Source organism: Diadema antillarum, unplaced genomic scaffold (genome assembly GCF_040938485.1).
Source record: "Diadema antillarum isolate AM-2024a unplaced genomic scaffold, OU_Dant_1.0 seq00001801_RagTag, whole genome shotgun sequence".
Classification (NCBI taxonomy): domain Eukaryota; kingdom Metazoa; phylum Echinodermata; class Echinoidea; order Diadematoida; family Diadematidae; genus Diadema; species Diadema antillarum.
The window spans coordinates 176,210-183,945 of NW_027272477.1; positions in this window are offsets into that span (position 1 = coordinate 176,210).

Consider the following 7,736-nt stretch of genomic DNA (forward strand, 5'->3'; position numbering starts at 1 on the left):
CATAATCGTTGTTACTGCTCTCAGAACCATTGTCATGGTTATCGATGGTCATATACAATATATCGTCATTATCAAAATATATTTTCATAAAAATTATTACGTTATTAATTGCCTTGTTGCCATCTATGGATAGATTGAACAACTACTGACTCCCCGTTTCTTTAAAGTAGGCATATACAGTATGTCCTCCCTCCCCCCCCCAAAAAAAAAACCAACAACAACAACAACACCCATCGGAAATCCGCATTGATAACTTTCAATATGATCAAACTGTCTGAACGCTATTTCAGGATCTGAAAATATAACATCTTACTTCTTTTTCTTTCTTTCTTTGTTTTGTTTTGTTTTGTTTTTTGTTTTTTGCAGAAAACCCCATTCAAGTTGGTTCGGTGGTAACAGAGAAATGTGGATCGCTGTAAAGTACTAGTATTTCATGGCATTTATTTCTCCCAAGTGTATCACATGGATAATTCCTGGATCTGCATAACGTGTGAACGCAATGGACAGAACTTGGAGGGAAGGGGTTCCTGACATGCTCTTCACAGATCCTCATTTCTCTTTGTCCATCACTAGTGAAGCAAATCGGATGGGATTTTTTTTTTGTAAGGGTAATAATTTATACTTTCATATCATGAAATTGCATTTGGTTTAATTCACTATTTTTAAAGTCATCGTTGTGGGGGGGGGGGGGGGTATGACTTTGTTATCAGTAACATTTTAAAGCATGTTGAACTGCGTCAAAATAATTACGTCCCTTTTAACAAATGGATTGAATACCGCAAGGAGTTTTGTTTGGTTTTTGTTTGTTTAAATTGTTTGGTTTTTGTTTGTTTACTTGTTTTGTTTGTTGGGGTGTTTTTTTTTTTGTTGTTGTTGTTTTTTTTTTTGGGGGGGGGGGTGTTTTTGGTGCGTGGGTTTTTTTTTTTGGGGGGGGGTTGTTTTACTTCTTTTTCCAACTTAATCTTGTCACCTGATACAAAATGCTTAGTCTAATTGAGAAACATGAACACAAAAGAAACAAAAGCAAAAACATTCGTCTGTCACAATTGAAAAACGATGCTTGTAATAAGGAGGTGACAGTGTGTATATACTATAGTACTGTAAATGCTTAGAGTGGGTTAGACATTGACTGACTCACTAATGCTTATAAACTATGGGTGCACGGGTGGAGTTGTAGAGGATTTCGATATCAATTTTACTCTTAAATGATGTCAAGAGCAGTATTGGATGGTGATTGTCAACTGTTATACACTGGACGATTGATTCTGTATCAAACGTTAACTGTACATTTCCTCTCGTGCGCCGATATCTCCTTCTATCTATAGGTCCTATATACTTATAGTAATCGATGTCTCTTTTTATTCAGCCACGCTCCCATCATGCCCCGCGAGCAATATTTATCACATGGCTGTTTGTGAAAAGTTCGTTCAACTCATCTGAATTTCACAGATACACGTAGGATATTTCTCTTTATTCGTATGAGGGGGTGGAGAAAGTTCCGGTGTTTTTAGCTTTCAGCGGTTAAGTGATGCGATTTGGAGGACAAGATTTCTAAATCCTATGCCCATTATCCCTTATTCTTTTTTTATTTTCCAGAGTTCCGAACAGCCTCAAGTGTGATTAAAAGAAGAAGAAGAAAAATGTCAGGTAAGTGTCAAAATATAAGCATACAGTTTCGTAAAGTCCATGCAAGCTTCTCAACGTTATTTTCCCGCAATAAAGGCATGGTAAATAGTTTTGCTATATATTGTCTTTCATGTCAACACATGTGTCTCATGCTTGGTGTATTATCCAGACCGGGATGATAGACCTTCTTTGTCAACTTTAAAAATTCATCAGAAAAAAATGAAGAAAAGCGACATTAACTGTATTTATATTATGTTTGTTTTGTCGTTAGATGTGCTTTAAAGGGATCAAAAATAATAAATATATTTCAGTGGAGGAAATGTATACAATATGAGCTGCTTGCTCAAAGCAAACTTGTTGATTAGGTATAGTAAGCATGGTGACAATGTTGGTCAGGCCCTAAGATTTTTATGTGTGTGGCGGGGGGGGGGGGGGGGGTTCAGAATTAGAAAAAGTGGACCACTACCGGGTTTCAATCAGTTGACAAGCAAAAAAGAAAAAAAGAAAACATAAAATAAGGCCTTCTGCGCGATTTTCTGGTGCCGCTACCAGCCCCCTTTCATTTTTTCCCTTTCAAACGGGGTGGGGTGGGTTCCACGACTCACTTATTTTTATTCTATTTTTTTTTTTTTTGGGGGGGGGGGGGCTGCTGGCAAACGGGGGCGGGTGGGGAGGGTTCCGCGAGACCCCCCCCCCCCCCCCCGAACCCCATCCCATGTCACGGGCCTGTTCGTTATCATAGTGATGATGACGAAGGTGATGACAATGAAGACGATCATAATAATGATTATTGATAATGATCATCACTTCATCACTATGCACGTTATCCAATCTTTTAATGAGGTCTTGAATAGCATTTTCAGTTTTATGAATGTCAAAATAAAGTAACTGGAGTTGCAGTATCACAGAAAAAGGTGACATTTAATGTCATTTCATGTCAAGGCAAATATAGTATATTTCCCATTCATTTTCCTTGACATTTTTCCTATACCCCTGATATCTTTATCTCTCACATTTTTTACAGCCAAACATGTTGTACTCTTGCGATGAGGTCAATGGACTCTAATAACGCCGGGCTGGCTTTTAAGGCTCTGAACAAAACGACGAGGAGAAACGCATGATAGAGATAATTTGAAAGAGAATATATCACTCGTATACAGAATCATCTTGAGACTCCGGGCTCGCGACTAAACAGTAAAGAAGTGCAAGGTTGCTTTGTTTCTATTCTCAACTTTAAATAAATGATAAAGATAAAAAATGCGAATTTCTGCGACTCGAAAGAAGCAGGAAATCGGATAAAGTATGATTGACGGTACCAATCATTACTTATTATGTAGCTTTCGTGATCACAACGTTTCAGGCGTACGGATATAACGATCAGCTTTTGAATCGTTATAAAGAGTTCGGTCGTAAAACTTTTCTAGAAAAAAAATTGTATAAAATACGTGGTGATTGCTTTTGAGATGTTATTCATAACAGCTCAGTTTAAGCAACGTGTATACAGTGCCAGTAAAATGGTGAAATTGCAAACCTCTAATCAGTTAATGATGTATACATCTAAAGTATGCTTTCATGTCTTGAATATTTTTGTTTTTGGTATCAGTTGCGACTTGAACGATTCCATTCGGCCAAAGTTGGTTACTGTTGAAGTCATTTCACATAGTAAATTCATGTATGAAAGGAGTTGCTCTTCTTGACGAGAAACTTGGAAGAGAATATTCAAGTAATTTCGATGATGATTCAAAACTACACTTTGCGTTTTCTGAGAAAAAAAAAATCAAACTGTTCAATCATGGAACTCCTTTACAAGGGTTCAGTGATAACATAACTTTTGTGCTTCTTGAAGTAGCGAGACCGGTGAATATTTTGTCACTAAAAATCGGAAGTCCGTGATGTTTATTTACCCCTGTTAAGGATTTGCAGTATAACGTGAGGTGTCAATTCATTACCACCCCCCCCCCGATAATCCTGTGATTACATGTATATGATATCTGCCAAAGGCATGAACGACGACTGAGCAATTAAAAGCATGGGTCATGGTCTGACGTTGTACCGAGGTTTTGGACAGAGACGAAATGAATATAGTGTAAAGTGCTACGCCCTTTTGAAGCTTCTTGGCCTGTTATTGTGGCGTTGTGGTTCGATTTGCGAGGGACTCGTGAAGGATGATGTGTTATGTTACTATAACTTTTAGTTCATCCCTTTCTTTCTCATAAAATCTCACCAATACATATATTCCGGGAAAAGTAGACTATAAAATCACTGGAAAATACACAAAACCTCATAAGATTTCACCACTTTCTTTGAATTGCCCCTCCACAAATTCTGGGCTTGTTATATACGAATATAATTCGTTTTGAAAAGGAAGACAATAAAGGAAAAGTCAGGGGGGGGGGGAAGATGATGTATATCGTCGCTTGAATTCATATTGCCGATAGGAACATGGCTTTTGCGAAGCTTACAGCACACTTCGGGGAACTGCAGATCAATTCTTGATCAATCATTGAAAATGTCAAGTTTGACATCGTGTACCCACATTAATTTTATGAGTGCGTCCTGCTTGCATTCATCATTATTTTGCATCGATGCACAGAGAAACGATATTCATAATATGATACTTTTATTGATGTATACTTTTATTGTTGAACTGTCAGCCTGAGCTTGACTTCGAGGAGTTATAGCTTTAAAGAAGAATTGTGGGAAAGAGCGTAAACTTTTAAGTTTATCGAAGTTTTAATCGGCGAAACTCTTGTCCCTTCCTTTAAAAATATAATAAAAAAAACTTATGCCTGGCAATATTGATTTTTTTTTCCTGGCGCAGGCACAATGCATCAAACAATTAAAACTAGAAATGGCATCGATTAAAACAGATATTATTGGGATGAGAATGAAGACTGAAACGTGTTCCATGATCACTGAGACCTAATAGGCCCTAATGATGATGAAAAAAAAAATAAGGTTCGTTATTCCACAATTATGTTTGTCCAAAAAATGAAATAATGTTCGTAATTGCGAAGATTCGTAACTGTGTCGCACCTTGTTTCTATTAATCTCCGATTAAAGACCCCTGTTTTATTTTCTGATTAAGGAACCTTCTTAATAACGAACATCACCCATCTAATACAAGACTGAATACCAGTCTTTTTGTTTGGAACTCATGTACGTTTTCAGGAGAAAAGTGCTACAAATCGTAATTACATATATCCTGTATCCAAACAATCATCATAATGATAATAATAATAATAATAATGATGTTGATGATGATGATAATAATAATAATAATAATAATAATGCTAATAATAATGATAATAATAATGGGTAATAATGGATAACAAACACAGGGTACCTATCATGCTTCCAATTTCACATAACCAATGTGCTCAAGGCGCTCAGCGTGCTCATTATTCAATACCACTGTTCAACCTTTGTTCATTTTTTGCAGGGACCGCTGAACTTAAAAAAAAGTAGAACCCGTTTTTAAGTGTGTTGTATAGTGTGTACCCCCCCCCCAGATTCTAGTTTTTAGTTTTTGTTTCTTCCTTATACTGCAATCAATATGGTTCCTACTATGAAACTTGTTCCAAGGCTCTAGGAGGATCTTTTCAATTCTTGCAAGCGGCTCAGCTAAGTGGTAAAGCCATCAGTCATATCCATCCTTCGTATAATGTTTTGAAATCTATATCATATTGTTTCATACTAGAAATGAGCACAAAAACACAAAAACCAAATAGAATATATATACAAATCAAATATTGTATCAGAGAGATTTCAGTACGTTTCAGTATTGAATCAGGCAGGTAAAATAGTCGGAGAAAATTTCAGCCTAGATGACATGTGCACTGTCCGTATTCTTAGGAAGGTAGAGAATATCATGAAGGACCCCCATCACCCTCTTCACCAATGCTTTTGTTGGTTAAGATCTGGCAAGAGACTGCAATCTGCAAAATGCAAGACAAACCGATATCTCAATTCTTTCATTCCATTTGCAATTAGACTTTTCAATAGTACTCGTTAACCCATTAGTAGTTGAATCATCTGAGGCCGCCCGTGAGGTTGCTCACTTGGCCACCCGAGGCCTACAGCCCAAGTTCTGATAATTTTTGTGTTTAATTGTTTTCATTGTTTTTCACACAGATTCTTAACAGTATATACCTGTTAACTCAGTAGTTGAATTATTAATGGAAGCCGTGGGGTTGCTCCCTGGGCCATCTGAGGCCGCCCGCTTTTTGATGATTCTGTGTTTAACCGTTTCCATTGTTCCTATGTGGAATATTGTGATTGAGTAATTTGAGGAAGGTTACGGGTCAGCAGGGATGTGTCGGAATTGTTTTTGTGATGAGTAAGTTGTTTGGTAGAATCATGGGCTTTCAAATGGATGTAATGTGATCATGGTGATAGGGGTAAATGCATGGTGATTTTTGTAAGTATGGGTTGGAAAGTTACTGGGAGGAGGGGGGCATTGTAAAACAATAAAGTAGTTTTGAAGATGTTATGTTATTATTACCATTATTATCATCATCACCCTCAACTTTTTTTTTTCCTTTTCTTATTTTAGTCATTGACACAGACTGGTCATTATCATCATCACTTCATTTTGGGATTTTACAGTTTTGGACTTATGATGCCATAGCTAATGATATTTGATATATGTCATTTATGAACTGTTATATATGCTTCCTTTCCTATCTTATTCTTTTTCGTTCTTTCTTCTCTCTACCGCTGATCCTCCCTCTCTCTATATTTTTTTTTCCCGGCAAGTTGATGTACAACTACAATGATTGTATTTTTTAACATTATTATATTTCAGAAACTGGGAAATGACTCTGTGCAATATTGGTGGACTTAGAAAGAAATTTATATGATATGATGATATAATCACTGATATTGTTTCTGTATGTTTTGATTTGTTTGCTGTGTTGTATTTTAGTGCGAGCTGGTTTTGGTTCCAGTCTATTACGGGCTGACGGGGGGGGGGGGGTTGATATTGGGACGTAACAAGAGGGAAGGTTTTTGAAGTTTTTAGCATCATGCCAATGGAGTCCGTTTTTATGCAACGTTTTTATACGATTGTTCTTTTCAGTTTGATTCTGCATACATGCCCGGTTATTTATTCATTTGTCAAGTGCTATTCCGTGTTGTTCGTTTTTATGTATATATTGTATTTGTTATGCTTTGTCATTTATATGTGAAAATCCCGCGATGAGTTTCCTGTAATACTTTTTATTGGACGAATAAAGATGAATTGAATTGAATTGAATTGTTTCCCCATAGGTCACTTTCACCGAACCCTTGTCCTGTAACAACACGTAACATACGCCCTATAAGCTGTTATTCCTTGTGTTGATCAAAGCTCGGTCTTTCGTCATAACATGACAACGGACGGTTGATCAGTGTCATTAGGCATGATATTTCAAGTCGTCCACTATCATAAAATATTAACATAACTTTTATAAACACAGGACAAAAGGCAGACATAACAAAATTATCTAATCAAGAACAAATAAAAGTGGTATTAAAATCAGTATGTATATGGTAAAATGACGCACGTTGCTGGAATTAAAGGTTCTGTGCACAGCTCACTTTTTTAAATCCATGGAAATGCTTTTTTTTCTCCTTCTTTAGCATAGACTACCACTATACGGTGTGTCATTTTTGCGTCCACGAAATTACTTTTATTGACGGATGAGTGTGTAAAGGCGAAAGTTATTCGGAAAGCCGCGAGTCAAGCGATTCAAAATATATAAACATTTTATGTGACGAGCAGGAGGTATATAGAGCGGGTCAACATTACTTTTGTGGGAGTGTAGTGTTTGTATTTCTCCCTTTTCTTTTTGTCACAACCTCCCCCCCCCCCCCCCCCCGCGCCCCTCATACACCCACGAATTATTGAGGAGGGCAGGCTTGCCCACGCGAGCATGGTTCGCAGTTATAGCAACGGCGTGATGGACAATAAAACGGATGCATACTTACAGATCAGTCAACTTGATGCTCGTGTGACCATCTATACCACTGGTATTCCAACAACTACATCTAGCAAGGATTCGGTGAGTCGCCAGATATCCGGTTGTCTTCAATGGAGCTGTAAACAGTGGCAGCTAAACCCGCTATCC